Source organism: Hylobates moloch, unplaced genomic scaffold (genome assembly GCF_009828535.3).
Source record: "Hylobates moloch isolate HMO894 unplaced genomic scaffold, HMol_V3 SCAFFOLD_1, whole genome shotgun sequence".
In the NCBI taxonomy this organism is placed as follows: Eukaryota; Metazoa; Chordata; class Mammalia; order Primates; family Hylobatidae; genus Hylobates; species Hylobates moloch.
In genome coordinates this window covers 10,231,518-10,247,468 of record NW_026652276.1, presented here as the reverse complement: position 1 = coordinate 10,247,468, position 15,951 = coordinate 10,231,518, and the positions used below count along the sequence as shown (strand labels likewise).

Below are 15,951 nucleotides of genomic sequence, written 5' to 3'. Positions count from 1 at the left end.
TTCAAGCGATTCTCCTGCCTCAGTCTCCCAAGTATCTGGGATTACAGGCACTCACCGCCACGCCTGGCTAATTTTGTATTTTTAGTAAAGACTGGGTTTTGCCATGTTGGCCAGGCTGGTCTCTAACTCCAGACCTCGGGTGATCCACCCACTTCGGTCTCCCAAAGTGCTGGGATTACAGGCATGAGCTACTGTGCCCAGCCAGTCTACAGATTTTCTTTTTCTTTTTTTTTTTTTTGAGACGGAGTCTCGTCGCCCAGGCTGGAGTGCAGCAGCGCGATCTCGGCTCACTGCAAGCTCCACCCCTCAGCCTTCTGAGTAGCTGGGACTACAGGTGCCCACCACCTCGCCTGGCTAGTTTTTTTTGTATTTTTAGTAAAGACGGCGTTTCACCATCTTAGCCAGGATGGTCTCAATCTCCTGACCTCGTGATCCGCCCGCCTCGACCTCCCAAAGTGCTGGGATTACAGGCGTGAGCCACCACGCCCGGCCCAGTCTACAAATTTTCTTTTGACTTTTTTTTTTATATGCTTTTATTTTTCCGTGATTACAAACACAACTGAATATCAAATGCACAAAGTAAGAATTATACGGAGAAAAAAAATTAGATACGTTCATATGTATATCACCTTTTTTTTTTTGAGATGGAGTCTCGCTCTGTCGCCCAGGCTGGAGTGCGGTGGCGCAGTCTCGGCTCACTGCAAGCTCCGCCTCCCGGGTTCACGCCATTCTCCTGCCTCAGCCTCTCCGAGTAGCTGGGACTACAGGCGCCCGCCACCACGCCCGGCTAATTTTTTGTATTTTTAGTAGAGACGGGGTTTCACTGTGGTCTCGATCCCCTGACCTCGTGATCCGCCCGCCTCGGCCTCCCAAAGTGCTGGGATTACAGGCGTGAGCCACCACGCCCGGCCCAGTCTACAAATTTTCTTTTGACTTTTTTTTTATATGCTTTTATTTTTCCGTGATTACAAACACAACTGAATATCAAATGCACAAAGTAAGAATTATACGGAGAAAAAAAATCAGATACGTTCATATGTATATCACCTTTTCAAGGCTATTTCCATCCAGAATAACCTTGGTTTGCCGGGGCCAATAGAAAGAAGTCACAAAATCGCCTTTAGTCAAATTTGTGTGTTTGCTTTCTTCTATAATTCCAATACCTCCACCATCAATGACTTGAGATAGCTGCCAAGGTGTTATATAATCAGTGCCAGTGTCTTCATTCATTCTACAACGAAGGCTGTCACTTCACACGTGGAAGGTTGCACAGCGGCCAGGCAGAGGCGCTCCTCACTTCCCAGACAGGGTGGCCGGGCAGAGGCGCTCCTCACTTCCCAGACAGGACGGCCAGGCAGAGACACTCCTCACTTCCTAGACGGGGTGGCGACCGGGCAGAGGCTGTAATCTTAGCACTTTGGGAGGCCAAGGCAGGCGGCTGGGAGGTGGAGGTTGTAGCGAGCCGAGATCACGCCACTGCACTCCAGCCTGGGCAACATTGAGCATTGAGTGAGCGAGACTCCGTCTGTAATCCCAGCACTTCGGGAGGCCGAGGCGGGCAGATCACTCGAGGTCAGGAGTTGGAGACCAGCCTGGCCAACACGGCGAAACCACGTCTCCACCAAAAACACAAAAACCAGCCAGGCATGGTGGCGTGCGCCACCTGCAATCCCAGGCATTCGGCAGGTCGAGGCAGGAGAATCACAGGAGCCTAAGGCAGAGAGTTTGCAGTGAGCCGAGGCTATGCCGCCACACTGCAGCCTGGGCAACAGAGGGAGACCGTCCCAAAAAAGGAAAGAAAGGAAGGGAGGGAGGAAGGGAGGGAGGGAGGGAGGGAGGGAGGAAGGAAGGAAGGAAGGAAGGAAGGAAGGAAGGAAGGAAGGAAGGAAGGAAGGAAGGAAGGGAGGGACTTTTTAAATATGGGTTTGAAACACAAACATTTTTTATTTTGATTAAGCCCAACTTCTCAATTTTCTTTAATCACTTGTGCACAAAGTGTGTTTTCTTCTAAGGATTTTATGTTTTAGCTCTTACATTTAGGTCTTTGATCCATGTTATTTTTTGTGTACAGTGTGTTCTCCATTATGTTTTTACATAAAAGACAGAATACTGTACACACTGTTTGTCTTTTTTCACTTAATATACACTTTGTCTTTTTTCACTTAATAATGTATACTGGAGATTATTTCCCATCAGTAAAATGGGAAATAATGTAAAAATGCGATATCATTCCTTTTTACAGCTATATAGAAAAATATCTTATGGATCTGCCAGACAATTTTAACCACCTGTTGCTTGATATTCAGGTTAATTCTAATTTTGCATCAAACAACTTTGCAATACATTATTCACACTTGTCTGAGACTAACTGCAGGGTAAATTCTTAGGAGTGGAACTGCAAGATAAAATGGTAATTGCAACTGTAACTTTGATAGCTACGGCTAAGTACCTAATCTCCATAGCGATTTCTCCAATTTCACTTCCAGTAACACAGTATGAGCATGCCAGTTTCTTTACCCTCTTCTCCACTGTGCTAACAAACTTTTCGATCTGTGACTGCTTGATAGGTAAAAAGTTGTATCTCAGTGTAGATTTTATTTACAATTGTTTCACTATGAGTGATGAGTACCTTTCCTATGCTTAAAACTCCGTTCCTGTCTGTCCACCATAGCCTGCCTGTATTTCCCCTAAATTGTTGGTATTTCTCTTACTCATTTGTTAGGTGCACTTTTATTTTATTTTATTTATTTATTTATTTTTGAGACAGAATCTTGCTCTGTTGCCCAGGCTGGAGTGCAATGGCGTGATCTCGGCTCACTGCAACCTTCGTCTCCCACGTTCAAGCGATTCTCCTGCCTCAGCTTCCCGAGTAGCGGGATTACAGGTGCCTGCCACCACACCTGGCTAATTTTTTCTATTTTTAGTAGAGATGGGGTTTCACCATGCTGGCCAGGATGGTCTGGAACTCCTGAACTTAGGTGATCTGCCCACTTTGGCCTCCCAAAGTGCTGAGATTACAGGCGTGAGCCACCACACCTGGCCTTCAGAAGGTTTCATCACAGCGACGTGCTTTATTTTTATTTATTTATTATTATTATCGCTTAAGATGGAGTTTCACTCTTGCTCAGGCTGGAGTGCAATGGTGCAATCTCGGCTCACTAACCTCCGCCTCCCAGGTTCAAGTGATTCTCGTGCCTCAGCCTCCTGAGTAGCTGGGACTACAGGTGCCTGCCTCCACGACCAGCTAATTTTTTGTATTTTTAGTAGAAACAGAGTTTTACCATGTTGGCCAGGCTGGTCTCAAACTCCTGACCTCAGGTGATCCACCTATCTCGGCCTTCCAAAGTGCTGGGATTACAGGTGTGAGCCACCATGCCTGGTCTGGTGTACTTTTTTTTTTTTTTTTTGAGATGTAGTCTCGCTCTGTTGCCCAGGCTGGAGTGTAGTGGTGCAGTCTCGGCTCACTGCAATCTCCGCCTCCCCAGTTCAAGTGATTCTCGTGCCTTCACCTCCCAAGTAGCTGGGATTACAGGCGCCCACCATCATGCTCAGCTAATTTTTTTGTATTTTTAGTAGAGACAGGGTTTCACCATGTTGGCTAGGCTGGTCTTGAACCCCTAACCTCAGGTGATCCACCCGCATCAGCCTCCCAAAGTGCTGGAATTGCAGGTTGAGTCACTGTGCCTAGCCAAATTTATGTATCTTTTCTTTTGGGACTTCCAGGATTGTGTCATATTTAAAAAGGCCTTCCTCTCCTGCAGATTATTAAACAAAACCCAAAAATATTCTCTATGTCTTCCTCTAATACTTTATGGTTTCATATTTTACATGAAATCTCTAACGAACCTGTAATTTAATTTGGTGAAAGGTATGAATAAGGACATATCGAGTCAGGTTCTTTCTTCTTGAGACAGAGTTTTGCTCGTTGCCCAGGCTGGAGTGAAGTGGCAAGATCTCGGCTCACTGCAACCTCTGCCGCCCGGGTTGAAGTGATTCTCCTGTCTCAGCCTCCTGAGTAGCTGGGATTACAGGTGTGTACCACCACGCCTGGCTAATTTTCTGTATTTTTAATAGAGACAGGGTTTTACCATGTTGGCCAGGCTGGTCTCAATCTCCTGACATCATGATCCGCCGGCCTCGGCTTCCCAAAGTGCTGGGATTACAGGCATGAGCCACCATGTCCAGCCTGCACCACACTCTTTTCTGGCATAGGTACTATGCTTTATTTCACATGGCCATGGATTCTCTGGTTTCTCTTATCTCCCATTTATTTTTTATTATTTTTAATTTAGTACATATCAGATATTAAACTGAAAAAACAGATACTACACTTGATCTTAGCCAAAAGGCTGAGAAGTGATACAGTAATTCTTCAGGCAGAGAAATGATTATAAAGATTCAAGTATATTTAATTAAAACCTAATTAAACTCTGAGAAATTATACAGCTTTTGGCAGGAATTTGTTTGCTTGCTTTCTGGAGACTGTAAGCAGAGTGCTCCCAAATCTCCTCCTGGTAAACACTGCTAACAATTTGGAATTTATTCTTTCAGATTTGTTTTCCTATATTTATCATGGCTTTCCAGGTCAATACATATAGTTCTATCTTATGCTTGTTAGATCTGTAGTATTCTTTCTAGAGATTACATTCATCAGAACATACTGCTACAGATTATTTTAGAGTTCACCTACACCAACACATTTAGCTCAAACGTATCTATAAACCCAATATTCAATTTTCACCTCAATGACAATCCCTTCAAAATATATTATACTCCACCCTCTCTAATTTCACCATATTCACTCTCTTACTCTACCAAAGCCTAGATACCTAAGGACAGTGTTTCATTAATTGGTTACAACATAAACCTAACAATTCAATTCTATGTTCTATTTTGGTACCTGTCCAAGCAAGTTACCAAGTACATTATCCTAGTGGAGTCAGCCCTGGAGAGAGAAGAAGGAATGTACATAATCTATGAATAAATTCCAATCTTCAATCTTGTACTTGGTAGCAGATGAAGTCTCTATTTCTCTATAGCACCACTACAGTTTTCTAGGAGTTTTAGCTGTCCCTTTATGATGTCTCCTTCGGCTTTTTATGCCTACTGGCAGAAATCTGGATAACTACTCTTTCCTTCTCTAAAATCAGGCATAAAAGATTTGAGAGAATGTAAGGAAATTCCATTATGTTTGTATCCAGTAGACATACATTCTTATTCAGTACAAGGTGCAAAACATACCTTTTACTCATCCCATCTTTGCTCACTAATCTGATTTGAAAAGCATCCTCAAACACTTCTTTTAATTCATGTGGAATGACTTTGTCAGGCAGGTTCTTGATCAAAAGTGTTTTGACATTTTGATCTACATAAAAACAAAAGAATATTTTTGGTGAGTTTAGATTTAGTAAGCATCAAAAGTCCCCTAAGACAGAAAAAATACCCCTCGGGCCGGGCGCAGTGGCTCATGCCTAGAATCCCAGCACCTTGGGAGGCTGAGGTGGGCGGATCACGAGGTCAGGAGATGGAGACCATCCTGGCTAACACAGTGAAACCCCATCTCTACTAAAAATACAAAAAATTAGCCGGGTGTGGTGGCACGTGCCTGTAATCCCAGCTACTCGGGGGGCTGAGGCAGGAGAATGGCTTGAACACAGGAGGTGGAGGTTGCAGTGAGCCAAGATCGCACCACTGCACCCCAGCCTGGGTGACAGAGCAAGACTCTGTTTCAAAAAAAAAGAAAAAAGAAAAAATACCCCTCAAAGAGTTGCAAAGTGGTGGAAACAACAATACATCTTCATTCATTTAACAAATATTTGAACACATACTCTGGGCTAGGGCCTGTGCTACATGCTCGCTGTGAAAACACGAACTTGGCCTCTGCTCTCAGGAATGTGTTCTTGTTGGAGGAGACTGGTAAATGAAGAGTCACGTAATTATAAACTTTGATAAGTGCCAGGATGGACAAGTAAAAGGGGCAATGACGAAGTCTAGTAGAGAAGACTTACCCTAGTGTGGGGGTAAGGAAAGAGTTTTCTGGTCTGAGGAAGTGACATTTAAGATGAAACTGGATGGATGGGTTTCAAGTAGCCAGGGACTGAGTCCTGGAAAGAACCTTATGACAGAGAAAGGTGAGCCATGCGGCTCAAGCACAGGAGAGAGGGCAAGGTGCCACGGAGGTAGGTGGCCTGTCATAAACTGAGGACTACTTGCATCAAATTAGAAAGAATGTGATATTCCTGCCTGGCCCAAAATCTTCTAGATACATCGATACCTTTGAACAAATTACCTTGTTTGCATACTTTTGTTTCCCTTCCCTTTGGTTTCTTAAATTTAATTTCATACCCAAGGACTTTTGTATCACTTAGTTCCAAGGCTTTTTCTTGATCGTCAGCAGATTTAAAATTCACATAATGGCAGGGCACAGTGGCTCACGCCTGTAATCCCAGCACTTTGGGAGGTTGAGGCGGGTGGATCACGAGGTCAGGAGATCAAGAACATCCTGGCTAACGCAGTGAAACCCCGTCTCTACTAAAAAAATTAAAAAAATTAGCCGGGCGTGGTGGCAGGCGCCTGTAGTCCTAGCTACTTGGGAGGCTGAGGCAGGAGAATGGCGTGAACCTGGGAGGCGGAGCTTGCAGTGAGCCGAGATCGCGCCATTGCACTCCAGCCTGGGCGACAGAGCGAGACTCCATCTCAACAAAAAAAAGAAAAAAAAATTCACATAACCAAATCTCCTACAGAGATGTAGAAGAAAAGGGAAAAAGCACACACAGGTAAGATGAAGAGCATATGCCTCTGGTTAGCTAATCACACTAGCTGTTGGAATAGAAATCAGCACTAAGTCACAAGCAGCTGCCTAATTTACAATTTAAAAGCAAGGCTCCACAAACTGGCAGTCAGTACTGTGAAGTAACTATGGAGAAGTAGTTCTCACCCAGGGGGCAAGCTTGACAATGTCTAGAAACATTTTTGGCTGTTACAAACAGGGAGTCATCTAGTGTCTAACGGGTAGAATCCAGGGAGGTTGCTAAACATCCCACAATGAACTGGACAGCCACCATAACATAAAACTGCCCAGCCTAGACCCAGCACAGTGGCCCATGCCTGCAATCCCAGCACTTTGCGAGGCCAAGGCGGGCAGACTGCTTGAGCTCAGGAGTTTGAGACCAGCCTGGTCAACGTGTATTTCCTGTCTCTACAGAAAATACACACACAAAAAAATTAGCCGGGCATACTGGTACATGCCTGTGGTCCCAGCTACTTGGGAGGCTGACATGGGAAGATGGCTTGAGCCAGAGGGCAGGGGTTGCAGTGAGCCAAGATTGCACCATTGCACTCCAGCCTGGATGACAGAGCCAGACCCTGTCTCCAAAAAAAAAGAATTGTCCAGCCCAGAATGTCAGTAGTGCTGAAGTCAACAGACCTCGTTCTAGAGCAAGGACTGAGAATCTGTGCAGTTTGCCTATTGACGTCTCTATTAGTTTTCTGCTTAACAACTGACAAAATTTAACCAAAAGCTATAGAAAGTGTGGCTTGAAATTACAAATTTTGGCTGGGCACAATGGTTCATACCTGTAATCCCGGCACTTTGGGAGGCTGAGGTGGGAGGATTACTTGAGCTCAGGAGTTTGAGATCAGCCTGGGCAACATGGCGAAACCTCATGTGTACAAAAAAGGCATGGTGATGTATGCCTGTAGTCCTAGCTATTTAGGAGGCTGAGGTGGGAGGATTGTTTGAGCCCAGGTGGCAGAGGTTGCAGTGAGCCATGATCACACCACTGTACTCCAGCCTGGGAAACGGAATGAGACCCTGTTTCAGAAAAAGTTATTTACTTATGTATTTATTTTTGGCTGGGTGCAGGGGTTCACACCTGTAATCCCAGCACTCTGGGAGGCTGTGGCTGGCGGATCACTTGAGACCAGGAGTTCAGGACCAGTCTGCCCAACATGGCAAAACCCCATCTCTACTAAAAATACAAAAATTAGCCGGGCATGGTGGCAGGCGCCTGTAATCTTAGCTACTCAGGAGGCTGAGGCAGGAGAATTGCCTGAACCTGGAAGGTAGAGACTACAGTAAGCTGAGATCGTGCCACTGCACTCTAGCGACAGAGGGAGACTGTCTCAAAAAAAAATTTTTTTTTTTGATTTTTAAGAAACAGGCAGGGCACAGTGGCTCACCCTGTAATCCCAGCACTTTGGGAAGCTGAGGTAGAAGGATCACTTGACCCAGGAGTTTGAGACCAGCCTGGGTAGCAAGACCCTGTCTCTAAGACTTGGAAGATCTTGGGATTATTTTAATATTTTGGTTGGGAAAGTGGGTAGCAAAGTTTAATATAACAGATTTACTAAACATGACCCACTGAAGGATTTTACATATTCATTTTAAATGGCAAGTGACTGAGGTAAAATCCCACCAAAGGGTGAAGAGCAGGTAACAAAAGGACCTGAGAAGACAGCAGCCTATGAACCATCATGAAGTAACATAAAGCTACTGGAACTCCTAAATTCTCCAGGAATAGTAAGTGCTGGGCTGATACGCTCTTAAAAACCATCTTAGTTTACTGGTATTTACCTGGACAAGCCAACTCTGACACCAACAACTTCAAGATCATTTTTAGCAAAAAATTCACTGAGGCCAGCTTTTAGTTCAGCAGCAGTTTTGTTGAAATTCAAGTTTCCAAAAAACAGTGGGAGTGCTACACATGGTTCAGTTGCTACACAAAAAAAAAAAAAAAAAAAAAAAAAAAAAAAAAGAACTCAGTTCAGAAAAAATAGCACTAAAAGAAAATCCATTGAAGATTGTAACACCAAGCTTCTGTAGCAAATCCCATTGTTGCTCCTTTGGGCTAATGGAGACTAAGTTTTTGCCAATGTGACATTCTCCATGCATCTCCTGTGCTTTAAACCATGGCCAATAAGGTACCTTCTAATTTCTTTTCTTTTCTTTTTTTTTTTTTTTTTGAGACGGAGTCTGGCACTGTTGCCCAGACTGGAGTGCAGTGGCACAATCTCGGCTCACTGCAAGCTCCGCCTCCTGGGTTCACGCCATTCTCCTGCCTCAGCCTCCCAAGTAGCTGAGACTACAGGCGCCCGCCACCACGCCCGGCTAATTTTTTGTACTTTTAGTAGAGACAGGGTTTCACCGTGTTAGCCAGGATGGTCTCGATCTCCTGACCTCGTGATCCGCCCACCTCGGCCTCCCAAAGTGCTGGAAATACAGGCATGAGCCAGCGCGTCTGGCCAGTTACCTTCTAATTTCTGCTTTTTGGCTCCAGGGGAATCTTTCTGATTGGCCATTTCCTTCTTTTGTTTATCAGGTGTTTCTTTGATAGGTTCTGTGGGTGAAAGCTAGAATATCGCATTTGTAATCATCTGCTTGGGCCACTAATGAGTAAACTGGAAACTTTTATACTATCCACAAACATCATTCCTAAGCTACACTTAATTGTCACAAGACTCATGAGTTGAGTCTGGTCAGGGTACTTTTAAAAGCATTTCTAAATTAATAAGAGAGTTATTTAAATTAATAAAAGAAATACAACAGCCCCTTCTGATGGGCTTCACTTACAACTAGCATTCCATGATGCCAGCCACACTGCTTAAAAGGGCTGATCCAGATCATCCGACCTTCCCCCTCCTCCTCTTCCTCACTGCCTTTGTCACTGCCACTGTTGTCATCCTGTTCATCATCTTCAGCCCTCATGGGAAGGTCTTCTCTAACTTTGGCCCCAGCTTTATTTTTTCCCCCACCCCTAGAATCACAAGGGAAGCCACCTAATCAATTATTATTACATAGACTAGTTAAGAATGACAAATTCTCCTTTCAGAGAACAATTGTTCTTTTATATCTGGCTGTATACAAATACCTAAGAAAAAAATTCACAGCACTTTAACTTTTTATTTTATTTTGAGATAGGGTCTCACTTATGTTGCACAGGCTGGAATGCAGTGGTGAGATTACGACTCACTGAGGCCTCGATCTCCCTGGCTCAATCCATCCTCTCACCTCAGCCTACCAAGTAGCTGGGATTACAGGTGTGTGCCACCATACCTGGCTAATTTATTATTTATTTATTTATTTATTTATTTATTATTTATTTTTGAGACGGAGTCTCACTCTGTTGCCAGGCTGGAGTGCAGTGGTGCAGTCTCGGCTCACTGCAACCTCCACCTCCTGGGTTCAAGCGATTCTCCTGCCTCAGCCTCCCAAGTAGCTGGGATTATAGGCACGCGCCACCACACCCGGCTAATTTTTGTATTTTTAGTAGAGATGGGGTTTCATCATGTTGGCCAGGCTGGTCTTGAACTCCTGACCTCATGATCCGCCCACCTCAGCCTCCCAGAGTGCTGGGGTTACAGGCGTGAGCCACCATGCCCGCATACCTGGCTAATTTATTAATTTCTTGTAGAGATAGGGTCTCGCCCTGTTGCCCAAGCTGGTCTTGAACTCCTGGCCTCAAGCAATTATCTTGCTTCAGCCTCCCAAAGTGCTGGGATTACAGGGTATGAGCCACAACACCCAGTCTCATTTTAACTTTATTATGAAATAATTTTAAATGTATTGTTCTTGCATTTTAATAACTATAGTAAGAATTACTGCTTTGGTAGCAATATTTTAAATGTTACACAGACTCCATCAAGACAGAAAAAAACCACTGAAAATTAAATCTGAGACGACCTACCTGCGTGGATCATAAGCATAAAGACAGAACTCATCAATGTATAGTATTCAAAGAGAAAATTTCTGGGCTAGGCATGGTGGCTCATGCCTGTAATCCCAGCACTTTGGGAGGCCAAGGCGGGCAGGTCAGTTCAGGTCAGGAGTTCAAGATGGCCTGGCCAACATGGCGAAACCCCATCTCTACTAAAAATAGAAAAATTAGCCAGTGTGGTGGTGTGTGCCTGTAGTCCCAGCTACTCAGGAGGCAGTGGCTGCAGTGAGCCAAGACCACACCAGTGCAGTCCAACCTGGGTGACAGAGCAAGACTCTGTCTCAAAAAAAAAAAAAAGAAACAAAAAAGAAAAAGAAAAAATATCTGACTAGGGTCAGGTAGAAAGCAAAGGTCAAACAAACATCTACTGAGACTCCCCATCAATGAGGCCCATCCTGAAGAATCAGCCAGGGATTGCCAAGGCGGTTTTCAGAGGGATGGATTTTTAACAGAATCTCTCCCCAAGTGCTGCAGAATGGCATACACAGCAGCTTGTCTCTAACTCACAGCCACTCACCAGGAACCCCCTGCAGAAGGATTCTTTACCTTCCTCATCCTGGCCCAACTCACTGTTCCTGTCTTCATTCTCCTGGTGGCTCTCACGGTCCTTGAGTGTGGCTCCCCTCCTGCTTGGTGATATTAACTTCTCAGCAAACACAGGAGCCAGGACTTTTCCTCCCCCTTCTTTCCTGGGACAGTTGTATTCTTCCTGCAATTCTTACGAGGGACAAGAACCTGGAGGAGAAACAGCAACAATGAAAAGATGCCTCTTCATGCAGCTACAATCACACTGCACAGTCACTAAGTGCAGGATTCGGGTCGGGCATGTACATCAACAACTATTTCAACTCTCTAGGATGAATTTCTCCTAGAGAAATGTAGTAAAAAGGCTTCCAGCACCAGAATCACCTGACATGCTTGTCTAAAGAAAAAAAAGAAGGCCAGGCCCGGTGGCTCACGCCTATAATCTCAACACTTTGGGAGGTGGAGGCGGGCGGATCACCTGAGGTCGAGAGTTCAAGACCAGCCTGACCAACATAGAGAAACCCCGTCTCTACTAAAAATACAAAATTAGCTGGGCATGGTGGTGCATGCCTGTAATCCTATCTACTCAGGAGGCTGAGGCAGGGGAATTGCTTGAACCTGGGAGGCGGAGGTTGTGGTGAGCCGAGATCACGCCATTGCACTCCAGCCTGGACAACAAGAGTGAAATTCTGTCTCAAGAAAGAAAATTAAAAAAACAGAATGCTGGGCATGGTGGCTCTATGTCTGTAATCCCAACACTTTGGGAGGCCAAGGTGGGCAGATCACCTGAGGCCAGGAGTTCAAGACCAGCCTGGTCAACATGGTGAAACCCTGTCTCTACTAAAAAAAAAAATACAACAACTGGCTGGGTATGGTGGTGGACACTGTAGTCCCAGCTACCTGGGCAGGTGAGGCATGAGAATTGCTTGAACCCGGGAGGTGGAGGTTGCAGTGAGCTGAGATCACATGACTGCACTCCAGCCTGGGTGACAGAGTGAGACTCTATCTCAAAAACAAAACGAAACAAAACAAAAAAACAGAAAGAAAAATTCTCAGACTTCACTTAGCACTAACAAACCAGAATATCCACAGGGAAGCATCCAGATTTCTACAAGTAGGGACGCTACTGACCCAGGAGAATATACATCAATTATTCATGTCATTAGAGCCCCAATTCTGACTCTGTGTGATGGGTCAGTGTCAAAATGCAGGTGCAAAACGCAGTTTATTCAGTGTACCGGAGGGAAAACTAAAACTACCTTTAGGCTATGTATATAAGGTATATATGAAGCATAAATGAATTTTGTGTTTAGACTTGGGTGCCATCCCCAAGATATCTCTTTAACTACCTGCAAGTATGCCAAAATCCAAAAAATTTGAAGTCTAAAACATTTCTGGTCCCAAGCATTTCGGATAAGGGATACTCAATCGATACAGTACATGCTCTCTTATCTATGTCAACTTAACCAACTGGCTGGATTAAATGACTATCTCAATTCCAAACAGGTCTTACTATAATAACTTGATGCTTATGAAATGCCAAGCATGAGTGGGCCACTCTGTGGTACTCCTACTAATGTGAGTGTCTCTATTCCTGTGAGCTGAACTGTATCTTTTGTTTTTTTTTTTTTTTGAGATGGGGTCTCGCTCTTTCACCCAGCCCGGAGTGCAGTGGCGCAATCTCGGCTCACTGCAAGCTCCGCCTCCTGGGTTCACGCCATTCTCCTGCCTCAGCCCCCCGAGTAGCTGGGACTACAGGCGCCCGCCACTGCACCCGGCTAATTTTTTGTATTTTTAGTAGAGACGGGGTTTCACTGTGTTAACCAGGATGGTCTCGATCTCCTGACCTCGTGATCCGCCCGCCTCAGCCTCCCAAAGTGCTGGGATTACAGGCGTGAGCTACCACGCCCGACCTGAACTGTATCTTTAATAAGAACCTGCTGTGTTGTTTGCTAACCTGTATTTGCAGTTTCAACTGCAGAATTAACATCACATAAACCAATACAATCAACGCAAAAAGGGCAGGGCGCAGTGGCTCACACCTGTAATCCCAACACTTTGGGAGGCCAAGGCAGGCAGATCACATGAGGTGAGGAGTTCGAGACCAGCCTGACCAACATGATGAAACCGCATCTCTACTAAAAATAAAAAATTAGCCGGGCGTGGTGGCACATGCCTGTAATCCCAGCTACTTGGGAGGATGAGGCAAAAGAATTGCTTGAACTTAGAAGCTGGAAGTTGCAGTGAGCCAAGACTGAGCCATTGCACTCAAGCCTGGGCAACAAGAGTGAGACTCCATCTCAAAAAATAAAATAAAATAAATGCAAAAAGTTATTGAGTCTACGAAAACAAACTTCAATGCTTTGGAGGTACTTGATAAAGCTTAAAAAACTGCAATCAAATTAAGTGTACATGAGCAACCATAAAAGAATGGGAAAAGCTGTAAAACTGTGGGAATCTGTATTCAAACTGCTTCACTTACTAGGATGTTAGAGTTTTCCTTTGCTTTAAAGAAACAAACTTTAAATTGCAGAAGATGCATTATGTGTGTACTTTATGCAGGGAAGATAAGCTACTCCAGCAGTGGACTCAAAGATAAGACCTTGGTCCCGTATCAAAATATTGCCAAAGGAATACATAATATGTCTTAAATTAAAATCAAAAGGTATGGATGGAAAATTTTCATGATTTCCCTTTTACTTTTAAAAAAATTGTATAAAGTGTATAACATGTTTTAATATACTTATGGCAAAATGGTTACTACAGTCAAGTAAATTAACAAATCCATCATCCCTAATAAGTGTGTGTGACAAGGGCACCCAAAACCCACTTTTACTTTTGATTAATTAAAACAACTAGACTGAAGAGGGTTGAAGAAAGTTTCTATCACACAACCAGCTGCTCAAAGTGGACAACAAATAAATGCTATCTGCCTCTCAGAACAAGCTGCTTAGGAGAAGACTAAGAAATGAATGGGGAAGGTATAGGGGGTTTGGATTCAGCAGACCTATGTATAACCCTGGCTGTCACTTATTAGTTCTGGAAACATGAGCAAGCTGGTTAATGGCTAAATCTGCTTTCTTGTCTAATTTTAGTATATGTGCTGCCAAAGCGAGCACACTTTCTTGTCTAAAAAATGGAGCTAATGATGCCTACCTAACCTGGTCACAGTGAGGATGAAATGAAACAATGTATAAAGCAGTGGTCCCTAACCTTTTTGGCACCAGGGACCGGTTTTGTGGATGACAATTTTTCATGCATCCGGTGGGAGGGGAGAGGGATGATTCAAGTACATTACATTGATTGTGCACTTTATTTCTGTTATTACATTGTAATATATAATGAAATACAACTCAACATAATGTAGAATCAGTGGGTGCCCTGAGCTTGTTTTCCTGCAACTAGACAGTCCCATCTGGGGGAGATGGGAGGCAGTGACAAATCATCAGGCATTAGATTCTCATAAGGAGCGTACAACCTAGATTCCTCACATGCGCAGTTCACAATAGGGTCTGTGTTCCTATGAGACACTATTGCTGCAGCTGATCTGACAGGAGGCGGAGCTCAGGCAGTAATGCAAGCAATGGGGAGGCAGCTATAAATACAGATGAAGCTTCCCTCCCTTGCCCACCACTCACCTCCTGCTGTGCGGCCTGGTTCATAACAGTCCATAGACCAGTACCAGTCTGTGGCCCAGGGCTTGGGGACCCCTGGCATAAGGCCCTTGTACAATGGCTGCACATATGAAACATTCCATATTCATTAGCTATGTACCCACTAACCCACCTTAATTCTTTCAGGACTCAACTTAAACCTATTTATTTTCAAATTCCAAAGGAGAGACTCTCAGAAGAACATAGTGAGGACTTCAATATTTGTCAAAAGAAGAAATATGAAAACATGTTTGGCAGGTACACAAAGTAATAGCCTTCTTTTTTTTTTCTTTTTAATTTAAAACAGCCAGGCAGGGCTGAGGGAAAGCACCGACCTTCTGGGCCATGAATGAATGGATTTTAATGAATCAATTTAAAGAAGGAAGAGATTTTCTTTTAAACCAGTATTACCAGAAAACCAATATCACTTTACAAACAAAGAACACCTTGGCATTCCCAAAATAATCCACACTTGGTCACGATGCATTATGATGTATTACTCTTTGTATAACATTGATATTCAATTTGCTAATATTTCTGGAATTTTTGTATCTATGCTCATTAAAGAGAAAGTGGTCTGTGATTTCTCAAAATGACCTGGTCAGGTTTTGGTATCAAGTTTAGTGTGGACTTGTAATACTAGTTGAAAAGTGTTTGCAATATCACTTTTGAGGTTTGTGGGTTCTTTTTGTTGTTGTTGTTGTTGTTGTTGTTTTGCTTTGAGACAGACTCTGCCTCCCAGGCTGGAGTGCAGTAGCGCGCTCACTACAACCTCCGCCTCCTGGGTTCAAGCGATTCTCCTGCCTCAGCCTCCCGAGTGGCTGGGACTACAGGTGGGAGACACCACGTCCGGCTAATTTCTGTATTTTTAGTAGAGATAGGTTTAGCCATGTTGCCCAGGCTGGTCTCAAACTCCTGGGTTTAAGCGACCCACCCTCCTCCGCCTCCCAGAGTGCTGGGATTACAGGCGACACCCACCTAGCCCGGCCAACTTTTGAGATTAAACAATGCAGGCCGGGCGCGGTGGCTCACGCTTGTAATCCCAGCACTTTGGGAGG

The 15,951-nt window shown here is 44.3% G+C and overlaps 1 long non-coding RNA gene and 1 pseudogene across 2 annotated transcripts in view; both read right to left on the bottom strand.

The window, feature by feature from the left end:
• Nucleotides 1-652: 652 nt before the first annotated feature.
• Nucleotides 653-15,951, bottom strand: part of LOC131384574 (uncharacterized) — a 21,265-nt gene continuing 5,966 nt past the window's right edge. For both annotated transcript variants that reach the window (XR_009215567.1, XR_009215561.1), the window contains 3 exons: nt 11,262-11,450; nt 5,242-5,365; nt 653-1,711 (listed from right to left, as the gene is read on the bottom strand). This is a non-coding gene — a long non-coding RNA (uncharacterized LOC131384574). The remainder of the gene's footprint in view (nt 1,712-5,241; nt 5,366-11,261; nt 11,451-15,951) is intronic.
• LOC116810000 (U2 spliceosomal RNA) lies at nt 4,238-4,361 on the bottom strand (annotated as a pseudogene).